Below are 22870 nucleotides of genomic sequence, written 5' to 3' on the forward strand. Positions count from 1 at the left end.
GATTATTTTATTTTTTTTTTTTTGAAAATTATTCTAAATTATAGGTTTTTGTCTAGCAGCTATTAGATTTATGTAAATATTAAATAATGCCGAAATCACAAATTTTACAATATATACTTTAATATGTAGCAAAAGACCTAAAATAAGTATACATATAATTTATTAGAGTATTTATTGTGATTTCTGCAAACTTTTGACTTAAAGTCTTTATATTAATATGTGGTTACAAATAAAATTCGTATAGGAAAGAACATTACATGTCTTTATATATTATAAAAATACAAACATTCTTCTAAATTAGTGGTATTTGCAGTAATAACAGCACTTGTCTCTTTTTAAACTAGCAAAACACTAAGAACATTCTGTTTACCCAGTACTTTAATGCGCTTTTCGAAAGAAAACTGGCTAAGAGATATTTACAAAATTTGTAACCAGAAAAAAATCTCATGAAGAATAACAAGAAAGATACGAATAAATAATATTTGTTTTGTATTCTATTGTTTATTCTAACTAACAGGCACGTAGCCAGAAAATGTTTATTGGAGGGGCTAACAATTTTGGGCCCTTGTATCATTTTCAATAAATTGTTTCCCATAAAAAGCTTGTGGGGGGCTCCCTCCACTCCTCCTTAGATAGCATCCCTCTTTGAATCTTACAAGTTCAAAATTTTACCATTGGTTGGTTAAAAACAAATTGTTTTCGTATAAAGTATACTAATTATTACAGTATTACAAAAACCCAGCAAAAAATAAAAATATTATTTCTCATAAAAAATTGGTGTTGATCCATATACTTTTCATTAGGTTATAGCATTATAAAATTAAAAATGTAAAAAATAAAATCGAGAATTTTCACACAAAAATAGCATTTGGTAGCCATTTTCACCGTGAAGATAAAATAAAGTACGACATTTTTTTTTCATGATAAAGTACATTACATTAGCTTTAATTTAAGATATATATAAAAGTGTCAGACTTTCCGAAACACTTTCAAAATTTAAGTTGAAAAAGTAAATTTTTTGTGAAAAATTTGTCATTTTGAATCCCCCCCTGTAGGTAGGTAAAAAGTCAGATTTATAAAAAAAATATACCAAATGATAGTTAATGATATCATGCATCTATATAAAAAAAAATTATATTGATTTGGTTATTTTTAAAAAAATTATAGCAATTTTAAGTAGAAAAAATTGAAAAAATTTCGAATATTAGCGATTTTTAAATTTGTAATTTTTTTGGAAGTTTCCCCCATTTACTGAGAACGAGGGAAATTTTTTCAATTTTGAAGGATAATGTCTTCGACTAGATACGATTTGTGATCTTTTGTCGTATCATTGAAAGAAATCGGTTCGGTTAGAGCTGAAAAAAAAAACACATCTTAGTAAAACCAATACCTTTTCAGCTTCGCATCGAAGCTAACAATGTAAAATTTTTTTTATTTAAAATTAAAAACAATTCCTGCATTTTTTTTAATCATATTTTTATTACTATTATTTAGAGCACGCAAATAACAAATTAACAAAAAAAAATAAATTATCTATTGTAACTACTAAATTATAAAAAAAGAAACAAATTAAAGATAAGATTTATCAAACAAATTTTCATAGAGTATTACTCTATCGAATTTTGTAATGTACTAGATGCTAATCAATGCAGATACTTGGTAGTTTGTTATCATTTGTTGAACCAGAGTTAAAAAAAATATACCTGCAACCACGTTTGGAGTAACTGCTATTCCATTTATTATTGCGTCTAGAACGTTATCATTTTCAAATAACGTTTTCTATGAATATAAAAATGAATATGNAAAAATATACCTGCAACCACGTTTGGAGTAACTGCTATTCCATTTATTATTACGTCTAGAACGTTATCATTTTCAAATAACGTTTTCTATGAATATAAAAATGAATATACAGCCATAATAATAACTGTATTACTCAATAGTAATCACAAATTAATAATAATTTCAATGTATATATGGCCTAGCACGTTTTTGATAATTCGTAAAAATAATTGAATTTTAAATTTGGGGGGGCCGGCCCTGGGCCACATTAAATCTAAGGGGGGCCAGGCCCACCCATGTCTACGTGCCTGCTAACTAACGTTTGANAATTTCAATGTATATATGGCCTAGCACGTTTTTGATAATTCGTAAAAATAATTGAATTTTAAATTTGGGGGGGCCGGCCCTGGTCCACATTAAATCTAAGGGGGGCCAGGCCCACCCATGTCTACGTGCCTGCTAACTAACGTTTGAGTTTATAAAAAAAGAAAATAATTTCGATTATTTGTCCGAAAATACCTGAGATAAATAAGTAAATCTGTACAAAATCAAATGAAGTTTATTTAATTTTTTATTTTTCAACAATTTCTAATAAAATTTCAATGAAGTAATTTAAAAATTTTACTTGCTTACAGTTGACTTTTTTATAACATTTTTAACAATTCCTATTACAAATGTAAATAATTATAAGTTGAAAACAAACTGAATTAGAATTAGAATTACTCGAATAAACGTAACAAGTTTATATATATATATTTATGCATTGCTAGTATTTCGTTTACACAAGTCATATAGTCATTACAATACATTTGTAACGTGACTTCTTTTTTGATGTTCAATGACCAAATTATAATTTGACATAACACAACTTTGAAAAAATTCTATAATACAACAACGCTAATGCTAATAACGGTAACCTTAAGTTAATAACATACCAATCGTGTATGAATCTGTCAATAGCACAGTAACCACCACCACACAATGGAATAAACGTGACGTCCAGCAATTCATAATTGTACTCATATTGCATAACCGGCACGCCGCTGTTGTTAACGAGCACATAGCCTAGACGTTTTATTATTTTTTTCAATATCAAAAATCTATTGATTTTTTTCTATTATATGTTTTTACCTGTTTTTTGTTTGTACATATTTTTACCTGCTTTCACAAATATTTAACCGGAATTCGTCAGCCCCTTGCGTGTTGGCCATATGCACCGGCCTCTCCTACTATTTCTTTTATCACATGTAAACATCAACGACAGCAAACGGTTGCCGTTTTAACCGCCGTCGGGAGCGGACGGTCAAAAGGTATTGCCGGCACCTATTTTCCGCTACACATAACTCGATTATTATAGCCCTTGCGTCTCCCGTTTTAGAAATTACTTTAGTAATTTCATGGAAACCCAAATCGATATTAAACACCATCGTTCCGTATAATATACTGGATGGTTTCCGAGTAAGAAGCACCCGAACATTTGACTTTATTAATCAAAAAAATTTTCAAAATTGCAACACATAAAAACGGTGTTCAATCCGAACAATTTTATAATTATTTCATGTCAAAAAAGCAAGAGAAAAGCAATGAGATGTTTTAAGAGCCATCCACATAATGAATTCAGTTAGTCAGTGTATGCATAAAAATATTTAATAAAAGTTACATACGTATGTATAGATTTCAAATTAAAAATATTCAATATTTTTTCTCTTTGCATACGTGTCTTTAATGTGATGTTAATATGATTTAACGGTACTGTTCGTAGAGTTTTAACGAGAAAATCATTACCGAAATAGAACATTTCAAGACCTATACTTTCATGTTACATTTTCGAATGTTATATTAAGTGAATCGTCCGTGTAAATAATATACACGCGTCAATAGCGCACACAATCGGAAAATCATTTACCATGTGCCGATATGTTTTTCGAATCATATGAGAATTTTCAGGGTAAAAAAACTAAATTAAAAAGTATTGCAATGGTAAATAAGGCGAGTTTTTTATGCGATCAATTTTCAGTCGGTAAGTGACAGATTCGTCAATGAAAATCCTTAAGAAACTAACCGAGTGATTCGAACGGACGTCGAGAGTATTGTCAAGTTCAACCCGTTGCCGTTAACGACAAATTGCCCACCTCCCCTCCCACAGAAGTTGTCGTGCATTTATCGGTCACACCTATCCTACCGTTTGGATTCGCGACATGTCCGGGAAGTTAAGAGAAGATTAATGTGCCTCGGCTCCTCAGTGTGCATTTAATCGAAGTTACGTTTTCACCTAATCACACGATAATCAATCTGGAAACGAACGGAATGCGTCGTCCGCCAACACCGAAAACGATGTCTATCTAAAGGAGAGCGCACCTCAAAAAAATCTTCCCTCTTTCTGACATGACTTTTTTTTTTATGTATTCGTTCCGAGCACTTACCGATCATCGTCCTGCCCTAAAAGCGATTAACGTCAAAATCGAATAACGATTACTTTATTGGACTACTTGGAAAAACAAGTTTTTTTTTATTTTCAGTCGTTCGACCAAATATGATGTTTACTACATTTTACTTTTTATGGTCCTTCTATACAACACTTACTAAGAATTTAATCAAACAAATTTTTTTTTAAATATATTAATCAATACTTAAGCACCTTAAATATATTTTACTTGATTATTGAACAATTTACTAATTTAATGAATACTAATAATAAATTGTTGAATATTTTTAATGGATGACAGTGGAAAAATGATTTTTTTTAGTACTGCCCGTGGTAATAACATAACGAAGAAATAATCACTTATTTCATTTGGTCAAAAGTTCGAGATTTCGCTTTTAATAACTTTACAGACTTTAATGAATTAATAATAATCAACTATTTGGCAATAAGACAAATCGACCGCCTTTACTGAATTCCCTTCTTTTGTGTAGAGAAAGTTATCCATATAATTTCGATTAAACCCCAACTAAGTGTTATTTGCATTTAATTGAAATATGAGACGATAAGGGTGCTGCAGTCATTTTCCGTGTATTGTGCATGGTTTTGAACATTATGTACGGTCTATTGTGGTATCGTTGTCATATCGAAGCTGCTCATCATTTCTATTCGTTGGAAATCCGAGGCGTCGCGACAGACGGACACGCGTCGTTCGATTGAAAGATGCGGCCATCTGAGAGAAATTTAATCAATCTTTTATCTCTCTTGTAATGCAATCCCGTTGATTGCGTGCCGTCCTTTGCTCGCAAACCCTTCGCGATCCCACTAGAACGCGTCTAGGAAGCGTTTATTTCAATCGCGTGCAAAAAGGGTCGGTTTTTAATAATCATTAGTAGGCGTAGGGAGTGGTAGAAAAAGAAAAACGTATGTTCTCGGCAGTCGTTATTTCCTTCCGAATTTATTTCCACTGAGAGGGGTGGATACTGAAGAAAAGATGTACTGCGGCTTCAGTAGCCATGTATATGACGTTGTTTCGTCCCTGTCATTTAAACAATCCCATCAAACAGCATTAATTGAGATTCAGGTCTTTACTGCTGTAACTCCAAAAACATAATGTGCACACGGTAAGACCGCCGACAAGAATTCTTCATATGTGTATAGTCAAAGAAAGATTCCGCTATCGATTTTTGTCCATTCGCACTCCAATCAACCATTGTTTTTACCACCCTCGTCCCGCAGGTCTTTTTACCTATCCACCGATGTTATGAACATTTATTTCTAGAGCTCTTCGAAAAAAAGATGTATATATACACGTCAAAAAAACCATTATCTCTACTATGATAGCCTATTTCCGACCAGATATTAAACCTCTTTTTATTTATCCTTTAGCCGATGTCAACCGACCAACTGGAAAATGTTATACTTTTTATAGACCTTTGCACTACATTAGATGTGCTCTATTAACGTATACAAATATATTTATTTTCAAAAGTATTAAAAACGTTAATTTTTTTGGTGCATAAATGTTTTATCACGATAAAAATTCTTTATTTATAAATTTTATTTCTTATTTTATCGTTTTCCATTTTTTTAATAACGACTTATTCTTGCGGACCGGGTATAAGATTGTGTAATATTTTCCATTATTAATAGTTCAATGTAGACCATTTTGACGGACACGAAAAAAAAAATAATTAAATGGGTTCTCATTTAATTAAAAATCAAAAAAATTTAGCGAATGAAAATAAATTAAAATATAAGTACACTGACAAAAACAGAGTAAAACATTTTTTTATGAATTCTTATACAAGTACCTATTGTCGTTATTTGTTGTTGGGAAATTCTTGGTGTCAAATTTAAATTAAATTCATTTGTTCTTCACGAACCAGTGTAGTGATGACATTTAAACTGTCGGTGTTATTATTTCATTGAACGTCATAAGAAAGTTTTTAGCATCACAATAGTACTTAGACGCGAATGAAGGCAATGAAAATATTGATAAATTTAACGTCCACAATACCTGGATGGATTTCAATTAAAATACTCGGCATTGATTTTTCTCGCCGTACATTAATACTTTTTTTTTTTTTTTTTTGACGACCTCTAACTATGAGACCGCGAGTCATTCAATTGTTATGTTAACGTATAAAATAAAAGTAAAAAATCAATAAAAGAGCGTGTTTGACGACGGTGACGGTGCCGGAGAGGTGTAATCGTAACGTAGAGCGGTGAGCTCTGATAGAATTTACATTTGTTTGATTCGGACTACCTGCAAAATCAAACGGAACGTAAACACACGAAAAAAAGTGCAAAAGTTCTCAAGAAGGAGATATTATTGGGTTAGCATAAATTTATTTGCCATTAGTGTATGGGCTGAGAACGGGTTGTTCGGTTGACTCGTCATTTGTTATTCAGTCGATTTGGAGAGGAACAAACACGCCAATATGATATTGTCGTATTACAATATATTAGGTACCGCGAGTGTACACGATAAGAATAATTTTCAACGCGATGCTTTTGCTCCTCGTGACCCCGTCGGGTACAACATTATTGGAATCGTTGGCGTGTAAACGGATCCGATTTCCAGTTGGTACGCTCCGGGAAACACGTATATATTATTCGTGCGTGTGTACATACGTTGGCAATTTCAAGAGTGCGCGGGCATACGACTTGAATGAGAAAAAAGTCGACAACAACAACGGTAGGCAAAACAAACACTTAAAATGTATAAAAAAAACGTAAAATACTATATTCTCATTCTCGGAGTTTATGTGTACATAGACGAGTGCCGTCAGAGGTGCCATCGACCGGAAGGGCATTTGAATTGATATTTTCCCTCGTATTCCTCTCTCGTTGTGCACCGCTGTGCCAACGTTACCGGTTACGTGCTCGCTGGTGTGTCGTCCAAGAGCGATCGACATAAAGAAACAAACAATACTGGGGCGCCTTTTGTAATTGTATCGCCGGTGAATGCTTCGGACGATTAATTAGAGTTCGTTTCCCGTAGACATCGGACGATTTGTGCCGGACCAATGGATTGGGTGAGTGCAGAACGTTTAAACGCCCGCAGAAAACTATGTAGTTCGCACTAGGGAGCATAACAAAGGTTTAGTGGCACAGAGAGAAGATGTACGGGAGAAATTAAAATTAATTCGCCGACAAAAGAGCAACGCAGGAAACCAGCCGCGATTAAGTCGATTCGCCGAACCCGTAGGGCGTCTCCACAGATTAATGACCAATGTGACGATAATGGCAGAAAAGTCTCAGAAAAGGTCAGAAAAGGCCTGCAAGCGGTAAACATTACTGAACTACGGTCGTTCTTTACTAGTGGTCATTTAAAATGTTTGCAGACTATTTCAATGTCTAACGATTAATTTACACTAAATTAAGGTGTCCCATTATAGGAATGATTAAGCAAACGTAATAAAATGGGCCATTTTACATTAGTAAAGAAGAAATTATTTACATAATGCAAATGATCATTACAGTTATAAATGTTGACTAAATGAGTATTAAGTGTATCAGAACAATCATTAAATTATCATGGCTGATGTCAAATCTCATTAGTTAAAACGATTTGCGCTTTTAGCTGTTAAGGACTCGCGGAATTGTAATTTGATATACCTAGCAGTTAAGTAACAGCAAAGCTGATAGATAGTTGCACATAATATATAAATAGCTTCCAATTGTTTAATAGCAAGAACGCTCTCTATTGTTTGAAAGTCTTTTGGTTACCGTGTTAATAAACTTATGGGGTATTGAGTACATGACTGGAATAGAGCTTTCATTACTCTGAGAAAGTATTAAGACAACACGCATATCAGTGTAAGATATACAATGAAATAACACATCCGAAAAGGACTTGCTAATGAAAAGCTGATGAGGTTAATTAGATAACGTTTATAGAGATACAACTTTGGATTTTAATCAATTGATTTCGGTGTGTACCTAGTTGGAATTTCAGATAGCTAAAAACAGACTGTTGTTCTATTTCACGAGGTCTGCTTATTAGGGACAGTTTATATAAGGAACATGGACAAACATCCAATTGAATGCACCCTAGGGGTATCAGATTGAATACATCTGGATTAATTTAGATAAACATACATTTGTGTAATAATTATGAATAAAGTTAAGTTATATAATTTATAAACGGGTCACAGTGTTCTATTGTGATCTAGGTACAAAGAAACTCTATTGACATTTTTCTTTATTTAACTACGTAATTTAACTTAAATTCTCTCATATTTCTCGTATTATTATCAAACTTTTTCATTGAAAGTTGAATAAACATACACTACCAAATTATTTCTAACTATATATATATTTCCAAATCCGTTTGAAATTACCTTAATCAAAAATAATTATTTTGAACTACATTGCTTTTGTAATACACAAATGGGTACTCAAACGAGTAGAAAGGTACAAACAGAACAAAAAAAAATGTTTGTATGCCATTCTTAAAGTGACCGTCCTGATTACACTTTTGTGCGTAAAACGGCTTTTTCTATAAAAGCCTTTTTGGAAACCCACTCACGTACACGTACGAATTTAAACATTTAGTATTTTTTATAATATTTATTTGTCTGTGTTAACCCGTTAAAATATTACTGGCCACAACTTTTCTTTTTGCGTTACCAACAATAGAAAAAAAGAAACATTAAGTTGCACTTTTCCTTTAATGCAATCAAGTAACGCCATGTTTGGGTTAAACATTTTATTTGGTTGAACAGGAAATTACATTTTATAAAAGCTATATTCCTCGAAAAAATGAGCATAGTTATTTTACAAGTCAGCCACAACTAAAGACGGAAATTAAGCGGGTTTTTAACTTAAATCGATTTCTATTGAACTATAGTTTGAAATGGAAAAAATAATAATAGGATGATGTCCATATCATAATGTGGTGCAGTGTCAAGTGATTGTAATTTTGACATTTTAAGAAAAAATATTGACAAAACTTATAAAAAATTGCAATAGTTCTATTAATTAAAATGCATAACTCATTTATATCCTCAACAAGTCTAATACAAATGTATATGTGGGTGTAGTCATTATATTATCTTGAATAGAGCACTCCCATTTAAATAAATTATCTTCTGAAGTCAAGGTTAATATTTTAATAAATTATTTTTTTTAAATAACTTTGAGGAACCTTCATTTTATCTGTGTAATCATCATACATGTATTATAATTATGTATTTTTTTATCAAAGTAGAATTTCTCCGTTATTTGTTTGATTCTCTATTGATAATATAATAAAAATTTACAAATTATCTTTTTTTAGGTACCTGGATGCTTTAAATATAGTTTATGTTCTATATATATATATTTATCATAGAATTTGAATTTTCTTTAACAAATTTATGTGTAATTTGAATAATTTGTATATATTGAGCTACATGTAAAGCGAAACATGTTTATCTTTAAGCCATTTGTTATTTATACTGTTTGATATACGGAATTTCGGGTGAATAAAAACGTTTCATAATAATATGACCTGTAAAAAATAATCTAATGCATTAAAAATCAGCATAGCCAGTATTTCATTACACGAGTTCATTAAAATTTCTTGAACAATTATTATTATTTGCAGACGTTATATCATTAAACAAATGTTTCCTCGTCTCAATACCAGTTCCTAAAGTTATTTCGAAAACACAGGAATCAGCATCGCTCGTATATACATATTTTTTTACTGTCAATAGGGAAAATGCCATACTTCCAACAGCCAAGAACACCGCATTCGAGTGGAGGGTTGAATCAACAATTATTATTATTATAATCCCTCATAGACGGCGGATTGTTTGGTTGATGCTAGTCGACCGTATCAATTTAATGAAGTGCTTCTGTAGCAGAAATGTTAACATTGACTTTGGTCAAAACAGGTTGTTTGTTAAAACGAGTAATAAAATAAGAGGAGGTACAGAGTAAGGACTGAGTAATTTCTAAATGCTTAATTTAAGTCATAATTATAACTTAATTACATTTAAAAGTTAAGTTTATGATCCTTATAGGATTATTCAAATATTTATAATAAAATTGTAAAAATCACTAGTACTACAAAATGGTAAGCTATTAATTTCCAGAAGCGTAGGAAGGTCAAACATTCAAACGAAATTATTTTACATTTAATGATGAAATTAGATTAAAATAATTAAAGTATAACATAATTTAAATTACAATAATAATAAATCCAAAAGTTGCCATAAAGATTATTTTTTATCTTATTAAACAATTTTGCACTATGATTAAAATAATTATTTAAAAATAAAAATTCTTCATATATCTCATAATATTCTAGAAATTTTAATATATAGTCAAAACGTTTCGTTTTTGAATTTCTTCATATAATTACATTTCATAAAAATTTATGACAGGGATGATGAGTGCAATTATAGATTTTTTTTTAACAATTTTCTCCTTTATGTTATTTATGGTCAGAATATATTTGGTGTATTGTGTAATGTATATATAACATTTTCGCATTAAAAATTTTACATTTATCCTTTGTCATTTTTTCCATAGAATTTTTTTACTTTTTATATCCTATCGATTCATAAACAAAAAAAATAAATAGAGTGGAATAGATCTAAATGTCAACTTTTATAACTATTAATCTAATATTTATTTCGCTTTACATTTTTTGAATAATTTTTGCTTTTAGACTACATTAAAAACGTATTTTTTCTTTAACTATTTGTATAACAAAAAATAGATTTTTTTTCCTAAATTCCGAAGTATCTGTTTTCTAGAGCTTCTCTTACAAAGAATTTTAATGAGCCAATAACAAATTAAAGTCGATTAATTATTGATTTTTGTACAAAAATTTAAAAAATTGAGTGGGTATGTAACGCGAGTGAATACAGCTTATACTGGTGTATATTTATAACTAGGTTTCAAGAATTTATATAATTATCAAAATTGTTTGTGCCACTTTCTAGATACCCAACTTCATGAAAATTTTTCATTGGTATATACAATATCATAAGAATTTTTTTTTCTAGAGGGATTAATCCCCATACTTACCTAAAACTAAAATCCTAATTCATATACATTGATTAAGATACCTATTTATCATTAATATACTAAGGATGAGTAAAGTAAACTTTGTAAAAGCTTCAAGTTCAAAACCCTATTTAAAACACATACTCCACCAGTATTTTATACTCATTCAAGTATTAACGTGCTTGTAATTCAATAAGTATTTGACCTAAAATTTTCATAGACCAATTAATCATTTTGTAAGAAGTTTTAAAAGCTAGCTACTTTTATATTTTTAAAAAATAAAAAAATCTTTTTTTATTATTATTAAAAACAAGTAATAAAACGTGTAATTATATTGTTCGTTTATGATTTGTAATCTAAAAATATATAAATTATAAATAAAAATTATTGAAAAATGTTGATTGTATCAAAATTTATAGAAGTTGGATCTTTTTCATCTTATAAATTTAAATGTCTTTGTTTTAATATTAAGAATAATGTTAAAATAAAGTATATTCGATACATCATACTCTTTTAGCTTCGATGCGAAGCTGAGAAGGTGTTAGTTTTACAATGATGTGTTTTTTTTTCTGTTAACACTTTTTCTCAGTTCTCACCGAACCGATTTCGGCATTTTTTTATTTTTTTTTACTTAAAACTACCATAACTTTTTTAAAAATGACCAAATCAATATAATTATTTTGTATAGATGCATGATGTCTTTAATTATCATTTGGTATATTTTTTTTATAAATCTGACTCTTTACCAGCCCACAGGGGGGGATTCAAAATGAATTTTTAAAAAAAAATGAACTTTTTAAAGTGAAAAAAAATTTCGGACTTTATTTTGTCTTCACAGTGAAAATAGTTACCAAATACTATTTCTGTATGAAAATTCTCGATTTTATATTTTACATTTTTAAATTAATAATGCTATAACTTATTGAAAAGTGTATGGATCAATATAATTTTTTTATGAGAAATAATATTTATATCCCTCTTTCATTCGACATACTTTATCTTAATCAGGATATAAGTAAGGAAATAGGATATTATGTAGCTTTTGAAATAATCCACCAATTTATTAAAATTAAACAGTGTCTAAAGATTTGCATAGAAGCGTTTTTTATGATAGTGATTTTAATCACTGTCAGATATTTTACTTGGCCCAACAATACCACGTCATCACTGTGCCGCGACCCCCTGTGCTGGGTTTTTTTTATTGGCTAAATGACACTTATTATTTTTAACTTTTACCTACAATTTACATAAGTGTATACGAATAAGGTAAACTTAAAATAAAAAAATACATATAAACTACTATAAATATTTTTTGTATTTTTTATTTAGTTGTATATTATTAATTTAAAATTTAGAAATAGATATAATTTATAGTTAAAAAACAATTTGCTTTCTGCTATATAATTATAAAATTATTTATTTAACAAAATAAATATTTTAAAATTTATTGGATTATTCTGAATATTAGTATTAAATTTGGCTAGAGAAATGATTTATAGGCATTCATAAATTTTATAAATTTATATCTTATCTACCAATATAAATTTTTATTAAATTATTTAAAATCTTAGTAATGCGTTGTTATTAAGATTAAAGTTTTGGTAGGGGAGTGATTAGGGGGTTATTCCCCCTCCCAAAAAAAATAAATAAATCAATAATTCTATTGCAAAGTTATACAAACTTGAGACCCTTTAAAATGGTTGAAACAAAATTTATAAATGCTTATTTATGGTATTTCGTTTTTTTTTCTCATAAAAAAAGGCTTGAAAAAATTGAAATAATTTAAAATAATTATTATTTACAATTGTAATTAATGTACCATCTTACTTTCAGGTATATCAGAGGAAGATAAAATAGTTAATTTTTCTTTAAAATGATAAAGATAAATAAGAAAAAATTGTTTGATAATTAAATGCTTCTATTACATTTTCATAATGTTTTACGAAGTATGAAATAATTTAGTTAAAAAAATAAATAGGAATTTTATTTTTGCACTATAAATAAATTAATATATTATAAATAAATCAGAAATACGATAATTCTCAAAGAAAAAAAAGACTTTTTTTGCTCTCATAGTTTCTTGTCTGATAAACGAAAATACGTAGACAAGAAAATCCTAATAAATGACATTCCAAGCTTTGAAGGTTATGTATATGTTAGACTTCAAATAGTCTTTCAACTATCCAAAAAGGGTTACACGAAGATTTTCAAAGTAGTTTTTGTCCCAATGGATGTGCCCCAAACTGGAGTTGGGAGACCAAATTGTTGTCAGTATTTGATTACCGGGATTTGACTACACTGAGAGGATTTGCATTTCTATCCCGGTCAACAACGTATTGTAAAAAAATGACAACAACAACAGGTAGAAAGACTCTGGAGAAAGAAACAAATCCTTCACAATGTGCAGAACATACTTTATCCCCATTTTATTTTTTTGAACGTCTTAGCTCTACAACCATATGAAAAATGTTTAAATTATAATTGAATTGCATGTTTGTTGAATTTATATTATTCATTTTTAACACATCAAAAATACTAATGCATTGATTGAAAATATGTATCCTAAATATACATTTACATCAGTAGAATTTTTTATTATGATAGCTTTAATTGTTGACGGTGAAACATTTTAAAAATTAATACGTATGGAAATTATATATTAATAATGATTGCTTGGCAATTATGTTTGAAATATCATATATGGACTATTAAATATTAAAAAATATAATATAGGGTAGTATTTATTATTGAGGATTTTATATTTTAAATGTTTTTTTATCAATCCTCAAAAAAGGTTCCAATATGTAAAAGAATGATGTAGACAAAATTTGAACATGATGTGACGTTTTAAATATGTGTCATAAAGTCACTAATGCTTAACATAGTATTTACATAGGAAAAGTTGGTTTCTTTTCTCTAAATTAAAATTAATTTTTAAGAATAAAAATATTTACAAAAGTTTTATTTATAGGGTTTAACAAAAATATTAACACCGACAAACCCCGTTTCCTCACTTACCGAACACTCTATACATATGTATACAGATTATTTTTCTAAATCAATAAAAAAGGAATAAAAATGTCCATAACTATTTATACCAAAACATAGATCAACAAACCAAATATGGCGAAATAATGGCTCAATATTCATTTAGGTATAACGTGGGTGATGGGATGGAAAAAAATTAAAAGATAAAAGATTTTCTGTCAGAATTAATTAACAATGCAGCTAGGTTAACTAAACAAACCAACAGAGATCTACATTTGTGCCAAATTCTAATATTTACAATATGCAAGCACAATGTTCTGCAAATACATCATTTTCATGAGCCACTAAAAAATCAGAACTGCTGCTCTCAAATTTTGTACCTACCTCCAAGACCGTTTATTTTGAAAAACAAAAATTTGTAGATTTTTCCCTTTATTTACACTACAAAGCCCACCAATGTGCCAAATTTCACATTTCTACCTATACGGGATGTAATTTCTAATTTTGATGAATTTTGATTCGGTAATAAAACAGAAAACTTTGAAAGGCTTCTCCTATATGAAAAAAAAACTTAACATTTTATTTTTACATTGTTCTAAGCTTCTAAAGCTCAATCTATACTTAGAATTTTAAAAGCTTATCTTAAGGGGAAACCGAGATAAAGGAAATTGGATGAATTGATTAATACAAAGATATACTTGCATTGCTAAAACTTGCCCTGGCGTAATACTGTTCACTCAGATATTATTCAAAGATATTCATATTTTACCAAGAGGATAAATTAAACAAAAGAGAATAGTATTTGATTACCGATATTTGTATTTTTATTGTTTGCTATTACGTTGAAGTGTGGATAATGGTCCAAATAATTATTTTACGCTTATATTTAAAATTTTAGGTGACCTATATATTTATTAGACAACTATTGAAAATTACCCAAAAAAACAATAAAAAAATTTACTAATCATCTATGGTATCAGAAACAGTTGGATTACCTTTTTTGGATGATATTACCTACGATTCAAAAATAAAATGATTCAATCTTTAAAATAAATATTGACCCAATTATACAGTATGTTTCAAATGGGTCAATTATTACGAACAATGAAAACAAAAGAAATGTGTTTCCTTACTTACTGAACACTCAGTATATCAATATTATACATAAGAGCTTTAATGAATTATTTAAGTCTTTGTCTATAGGTTTTTAGTGAGTAACGAAACGGTATTCTATTGTTCTCATTGATAGTAAAAACTGACCCGTCTCCTTACTTGTTGAGCATTCTGTACAAGGTGATTTTTTTATCATAACCCACTTTATTAGATATAAAAATTTAAAGTTTCAAATTTTTCAGTTAATATATAGATATAATACATAAGGGATTACAAATATAGGTAGCTAATTGGGTTTTTATAACATCGATATTAGCAGGTACACAGCATTGTTATTATCAATTATAGTAAGGTACATTGTTGTGAGTTTATAAATACACTAACTGACAATACAAAAAGTATATCTATTGATAGTCATAATTGATAATAAACAATCCGTGACTGTGATAGCAATATCATAAAAAACCAATAAGCTACCTGTATTTGTAATCCCTTGTGTATTATACCTATATATAAACTAAAAAATTTGAAACTTTAAATGTTTATATCTAATAAACAAATTAAGTTTTATTAAAAATTCAAATGCCATTTATTATTGAATTATAAACTCAAACATTTTATTAAATTAAAAATATGTGTTACCATTTAAAAAAACAAAGTTGACACCCTTACCAGGCATAAGGGATGAACTTAAAAAGTATTACATAGTTAATAATTAAAAAAAATGTGTAACTAAAGGTAATAATAAAAAAAAAATTTTAAATTATGATTATTCTGTAAGTAATGAGCGAGTTATGATAAAAAAATCACCTTGTATATTTCAAATAAAACTAAAAATGTGTTTAACAAGTTTGAAAAAAAATATAATTTTATTACATCATTGCAATCAACTAGAGAAATTTATAATACAATCGAGTAAAATAAAAATATCTAAAAATATATTGTTATGGAATATGGAAAACAATATTTAAATTCTAAAAAAAGTACTCTTATGGAATAATAAATATTATTTTAGATGTTCTGATAAATCCTTTTTTTTTCGATTATTGTGTTGGTATAGATTTTTATTTCTAAATTAATATTTTAATAATTAATTAATAACAAAAACCTCTTTTTTCTATGTAAATTCTATGTCAAATTTAAGAGTTTTGGGGCACATGTTAAACTTATCTTGTCATGTTCAATATTTGTGCAATCATTTTTATACTTATTTGGACTTTTTTAGGGGAATCGATAAACAAAATATAAACTCTTAAAGATAAGGACAAATCTAGTATATAATTATATAATAGATATACAATGATATCAATCTCTTGAGAAATCACAGCTATTAGTTCACGCAATTCTGTATAAATTCATATAGTAATTACTTAAATAAGGAACGTAAAAAACAAATTCTCCATTAGTTCCGAGCTATTAAACACTGCGAAACCATTTGTTTCGTGCAATTATTAGTGTTTTCTGATTGTTCGAATGAAGGTATATTAAAGTGTTTTTTTTTTTTTGTTTTTATATAACCTGAATAGTGTTTCAATTATTATAACAATTCCTATGTTTTATTTTTAATAAGACAATTAACATTAAATTCAATGTTTTTGTCAAAAATGTTAATTTTTATTAAGGGAATACAATTATTCGGAGATCCAAAAAATATATGTAGTACAAAAATAATTCTCTATATAAAACTATACGTGTACATTCTATAACCTAAAAAATAAACTGAGTCATGAACTCACAGTAAATGTAATTTGTATTTAATATAATATACCCAAGGGATGACTAAACAGGTATGCGACTGTTCACAAATGTAATTATGAGTTGCGAGTAAATTACTGTAAGTGTCCTTTTGTTAAAAAAATAATTCATTAAAAATACAAATGTACAATAAAAATAATTATACAAATATTATATTAATAAAAAATTTGCGGATAAAATGTCTAATTTTTAATAAATCTCAAATTAATAACGTTTTTATTGGTAATTTTCTACAAGTTTTATGTCAACGGGAAAACGATAACATGTTTTCAGACAAAACTGATAGTAAATAAAACAAAGGTAAACAAATTTAACGGTCTGATATCTAAGCAAAACAACTTTGTTATTTATAGTCTAAGTACTTAATAATAAAAAAGAACCTTGCTCATACAACTATTAATAGAATTTCTGAATTATTTGCATTCTGTATTGTTTTATCATAGTTCCAGAAAGAATACTAGCAATGCAATAAAATTATAGAATCTATTACTAAAAAATACTTAAAAGTATAAAAATCATTTCGTATGACATTATGAACACACCCATCTAATTTATTTACATTGCATTAAAAGTACAAATTCAATGAAATAAAATATACATTCGTGTATGTTTTTTAAAAATTAATTTAAACAAGCCCGTAAAAAATTCATCGTATGTGAACAAACAATATTAAACGTGTTTCTCGTGCAGTCTTAGCACAATAAAATTGTATACATTGCAAACTTATACATATTACAGAAGGGATCGTAGAAAATTCGTTATCTTTCCGTTACCGTTTATTTTCATAATGCATGCTCACTGCACCTAAACCTCCGTTGTTCTACCAGTTTCAATATGCGATAGAGCATTCAATATACATGAGTGTTCTCTCCGCAGTCTGCAGGAGGAAATGCGTTAGTAAGGTGGACGGACTGGGTTGTATGAATATAACAGCAGAGAATTCTTCTTGTATAATAGAGATTTAATAATAAAAATGTCTCGGAACTTAGGAGTGAGTTTTAGTTTTTCAATAAACGACCGCAGATTTGCCTAGCGGCTACAAATTCTTCTAACCCTTAAGTCCGCTTATTTGTTGCCACATTGCACGCGCCTCTGTCATCGTATTATCCAATGGTATACACGCCCATTGTCCTAAGGGCTCGACAGTGAAATGACGATGACTATTACTTCTCAAGCTCTCGTTTATTTCTTGCGGAAGAATCGCAACGGTTGTCCATGTCAACAATACATCCATTATTATTTTCTTCGAGAGAATCATCTGGACGAGAAAATAAGAATTTCTTTTTAGTATTCTCGTATAGCGCAGTGAGGTAATTATAATGATTTCATTTGTCATTAATTTGGACACGAGAAATTATTAAAAAAAAATGCTTTTCAATAATATAAGACTTTAGTCAAGTAAAACATCTAAAAATATCATTTAAATATTGTCTTCCACGGTGTTGCTAAGAATCGCGTACATATTGTTACCGAAATAAACAGTGTTGTTAAATACTATAAAATAAAATTTAATTTAAAAAAAAATTCACTAAATAAAATGGAGTGTTATTTTACTGGGAAGATACTTGTTGTGAACTTAATCACCATAATTTAATCGGCACATTTTATTTTGTCGAGTCTATTTAATTAGCATCCATCGGCGTGGCAATTTTAAGTGAGGTCACAAAAAGGGGTGACGGTATGCGTATTATTGTTTACGAGCCAGTTTATTTTTGGCCTACGGGGAGGTAAATAAATGCAGAAATGAGCGTTTTAATTATTTCCCATCTCTCGCCATGAGCATATTTCAAAACTGTGAGTTATTAATTGCTATGTGTTATTGTATTTGAACGAACATCAATTAGCCATACGACCAAACTAACACTTGACTCGTTGCGGGTACGTTATATTTTTTAATTCCAGACTGTTATCATCGAATAATCATAACAAACATAATGTTACGGGTGTGTTTACACAACGATTGTGGGATAAGGGAAAATTAAAACCGTTAAAATTCCATTGAGGTCGACCACCACGCACTTTGAGAAAGTTTTCCTTTACCCCTTCTCCATTTATTCGCCAATGTGAAGCATGCAGATACCGCTTTTAATACTCGCGTATGTACTCGTACAGCTTTTGTATGTATTTCGCTTTAACTTTCTTGACGTTATCGAAATTCTACGAGAATGTTATCACTCAACGCCCACTGGGATGTTTGAATTTCGCAATTGTCTTTGAAAAGTCTTATGTAACTTGCATTAGCATCGCCATTGCTATGTAATCGATTATAGTAACATCACATATCAGCTTAAAGCAGTAAATACCAAAATACCGCTACTATTCTGATGTTAATCATTTGTTATATAATCGTTAATATGTTTAGTACGGACGAGTTTTCTCTGTTTGAATACTATTCGTGTTCAACTCTAAAATATTAAAAGAATTTATTGAATTTCTTGGGACACACTTTTTAAATATTTATACATTTATAATCTGCTTTCTGCGGTATATTTTCGAGTTTAAAAGCCAACTATAAATACGTTCGAACTTTAAAAACCCACATAAAATACAATATTAGTATACTTTTACGGTATCGATAAAAGATCCTTTCTTACGAAGTACATTTTTATCGGTCTAAAGTGACCCATCAAAAATAAAAAAACAATTCAATCGTTTGTCGATATTCTTCGAAACCGATATAAAATATTAATACTTTCATATTTAGCCGTCGTCACATACTGCACACTTGTCATTCGGCGACAGACTCGACCTGAAACGAATGACCGTTTGTTACGACGTTTAAACGTCTCGTCGTGCACCGTGTTTAATTGAAAGTCAAGAGTTTATTTCAAATTCACACACAAACAAATCTCGTCGGCGACGTCTTAATGAACATAATGCTCTTTAAACAGCATGCAAGTTTGCGTGTTAACGGCTGAACATGTATATTGTATTAACGCNTACGACGTTTAAACGTCTCGTCGTGCACCGTGTTTAATTGAAAGTCAAGAGTTTATTTCAAATTCACACACAAACAAATCTCGATGGCGACGTCTTAATGAACATAATGCTCTTTAAACAGCATGCAAGTTTGCGTGTTAACGGCTGAACATGTATATATCGTATTAACGTGCAACGTCACCTCAGCACACACAGTGACGTCTTACATATTTTCCATTCAAATTGAATATTATCCTATGCCCAGATTAGTTCAAATGTCGTTTAAATTCGTTTCTTATGAGCAACCCTAATACTTCCCGTCGAATCGATATTTTATACCGTTAAAATATGCATTAGCTTCATGTTGTCGTCGTCGACCTCAGTGTGTACACTCGTGTCCAAGTCGACGTTAACCCGCAACTAGTGGTGAATTTATCACATACTTTTGCACTACCTGTAACACATTTTTATACGCCTCAAAAGTTGCACAAACTCAATTCCCGCACATTGTTGCGCTGCTTGTGAATTGTACTTAAACAAAACAAAATCTACAACCATAATGATAATTGATGGCATAATAAATGTACAATTTTTGTTTTATCGGTAAAAATGAACATACTTTATACATTAATATAACGAACGGGTAAACGTTATTTGTTATATTTCAAGATTTTTACGCGTTCTTGTAATCAAAAAGAAAAATCGATTAATAGCTAGTGATTTAGAAGAAGAATTTTTACAAAAGCAGCTAATCTCCAACGGACTAACTAGTGTTACTACAATTGAGTAAGGAAATAACAGTCGTAATCAGAGTCGGAAAGTATCCTGTACAGTCTGATAGGAATTAATCGACGGCCGTTTAATGATTTAAGACCGAGCTGCGTTTAATGCTCTTGTACAACAAATGCAGAAAGTTTTACAAATAAATGTACAAAATTAGTCCATCTAATCGAATGACTTATTCAAAACGTTACAAACCTACATTAGTATTATAGTTTTAATAAAGTTATACATTTTTGAAAACTCGGCAGTTTTAAAAAAATTGATTCGTTGTGGACATAAAAAAGTCACTGTGTATAGATTTAAACCCTCAAAAATTAAGAAGAAACAAATTTGTCAAACATAAATATATTTAAAGAGAGGGAATATTATTTAGCTTTCCAAAATCATTTTATATTACTTATGTCTGCGGCGTTTCATCACATTCGACAGATAAACTAAGATAATTTATTTATTTTCATTTGCAATAAATTTAATTAAACACTCGTGTTACAAATTAGTTAACATAATATAATGATTAGATTCTTTTTGCAATTCGTTTCGTTCGTTTGCGCGTAATTTGTAAAACAGGTAAGTATACAGAAACGGAAGAGTCGTATTTGTTTTAAGACTGTAGAATGCTGTCTGCAACTAGAATATTTGAACTTCCTGTGTTCTTATGAATTTAATATACTATTTATTTAGCGTTTTAAAAAATTACTAAAGCAACAGTTTGCATTTTTGATATTGAATCTCTTTATATATTCATATATATATTTTCGGTTTACGGTAAAATCTAATGTCACCTTTTATTAATAATTTAAATGTTATAGTGTCAAGTATTTTTTTGAAAGAGCTGCTTATTCGGTCACGTTTATAGTGCAATATGGACAAAAGCCAATAAAAATAACAACTAAAAACTAGGAATGCGATGTTTCTTAGTCGCCAAGTAGACTTAAATGTAAAATAAAGTTTCGAAAATTTCGTTTTATTCTATTAAAAAAGATTTCTAAATCGTTTTTCTAGCTAACCATGAAATTCATAATACATTGTTTTTGAATTTTCGTTTTTATTTATTGTGTGTCAAAGAGATTTCTCGTTAAATTAATTCAGAAGTTGGCACTATATTTTCACCGAAATTCTGTGACGTTTTTCAGCGAACGCGGTCCAATTTAAAATCTTAAATAAGCATTCTATTTTTTTCTCTACTTTAAATACTTCGATTTGTTATTCATTTCTACCAACTACAAAAACGTTAAAACAGAAATAAATGTTTATCTCTATGAGTAAAATTTACCTTAACTGGACACCTGAACGGTGTTCAAACTCGGTATTCCAGATACGACGTCATCGCGGTTTGTTGGATGTCACGATGGTCATAACAATAAAAAATAGATAGTAAATTGTTTTATTCGCGATGTTTCCGACGGGAACAGTAAAACAAAAATAAAACACGTGTCCGTTTTAAAAAAAGGCCATGACGGCCACGCTCGATCGTGAAATACGAGAATATATATCCGATAATGTTTTAAGTACCGCGATAGACAACGTACTCCCAAAACAGCGAATGAGACGCAACTGAACGACCCTCTACAAAATGCCGGTTCAAAGGGTGCCGTTTAACTGAATCCGAGTGGCGGCGCTCGGAACAGACTTCAATTCATGAATGTCGCTCCATAAAAGTCAACTTGGAAAATCAAATCGAATTGAATATAATAAATTTGCTGTGGCTTTTTGTCTGTTTGACGTCACAAGATTATGATCGCGATTAAATTTTAGTTTTTCAGTCAAGTTTCCTTGTTACATTTTGTTACAATGCCAAAAATGACTTTCGGTGTTCCTTTGCCAAGCGATTCATAAAAAATACAACGAAATTTCAATTACCTGTAGATTCTCCACTAGAATTATTCTCCTGTTAATTTTTTTTTGCTATTTATTGTTCTCTTATGGTCAGCTACTGAATATTTAATCCAATTGTCATATTGACGTTTTTTTCCATTCTTTGCGAAGTTTTAATGAATTATGGAACTAACAAAAAGTTATATATTAAAACTATAAGACTCGTGAGACCTGAATGAATTTTTTTTGAGTGTGCACAAGTTATACAAACTTCTGTTCACGATT

The 22870-nt window shown here is 29.5% G+C and overlaps 1 protein-coding gene across 2 annotated transcripts in view; it reads right to left on the bottom strand.

Moving 5' to 3' along the window:
• LOC126906587 (discoidin domain-containing receptor tyrosine kinase B-like) overlaps window positions 1-22360 on the bottom strand; it is an 82125-nt gene extending 59765 nt beyond the window's left edge. Inside the window, exon 1 of one of the 2 annotated variants that reach the window (XM_050687236.1) lies at window positions 2718-2737. The gene's annotated coding sequence lies outside the window, so the exon portion shown is untranslated. Of the gene's footprint in view, window positions 1-2717; window positions 2738-22043 lie in introns of those variants that run through there. The other variant, XM_050687235.1, reaches the window with a different exon arrangement.
• Between the last annotated feature and the right edge of the window lie 510 nt (window positions 22361-22870).

The sequence above is a fragment of the Daktulosphaira vitifoliae genome, unplaced genomic scaffold (genome assembly GCF_025091365.1).
Source record: "Daktulosphaira vitifoliae isolate Bord-2020 unplaced genomic scaffold, ASM2509136v1 Scaffold_5, whole genome shotgun sequence".
Classification (NCBI taxonomy): domain Eukaryota; kingdom Metazoa; phylum Arthropoda; class Insecta; order Hemiptera; family Phylloxeridae; genus Daktulosphaira; species Daktulosphaira vitifoliae.